We start from the raw sequence: 715 nt of genomic DNA, 5'->3' as shown, positions 1-715 counted from the left end.
TGAGGGTCAGGGGCGGGGACTGAGGGTCAGGAGGCGGGGACTGAGGGTCAGGGGCGGGGACCGAAGGGCACTGGGGCGGGGTAACGCGGTTTGAGGGCAGGGACAGCTGTGTCACGGACCGGGGATTGAAGGGAAGGGGCCAGCGGTCTGGGGTGCGGCTTGCCTTGTCAGGCAGGACGCTAGGTCTGCATCTGGTGGGCGGGCAAGGTCAGAAATCACACAACACCAGGTTATAAATCCAACAGGTTTATTTAAAAACAGAAGCTTTCGGAGCGTAGTGTCTTCGTCAGGTGACGTGAGAACGAAGCGGACAGAACACGGAATTTATAAGTAAAAGATCACAGGGTCAGCACTGAAGTTTTAGGGCCGGGGACATTGGCCTGAGGAGGCGGGGCTATCTACACGTCGTCACCGTGCGCCGCCTAATCTATCCTGACGCTTTTTTAAAACGTCACTGCAGCCCGCCCCACCCAATCCATCAGTGAGACCCTCTACTATTGATCCTTTCTGACCTCTAACTCCTTCTGCAGGAGCACCCCGGCACAAGCGTGCTTCTAATTGGCTCCTGCTCTTACTGGCCTGGGGACTGATTGCGCTATCATTTGTGTGTCTCGGATCATTGTCTTAGCATTGATTGTCTGTTCACTGGGGAGAGAGAGAGGGGCAGGTACAGTGGCGTGGGCAAGGGGGTGGGAAAGAGAGAGAGAGGGGCAGA

This window comes from Rhincodon typus, chromosome 35 (assembly GCF_021869965.1).
Source record: "Rhincodon typus isolate 14 chromosome 35, sRhiTyp1.1, whole genome shotgun sequence".
Lineage (NCBI taxonomy): Eukaryota > Metazoa > Chordata > Chondrichthyes > Orectolobiformes > Rhincodontidae > Rhincodon > Rhincodon typus.
Note: the sequence above shows the minus strand (reverse complement) of the source record.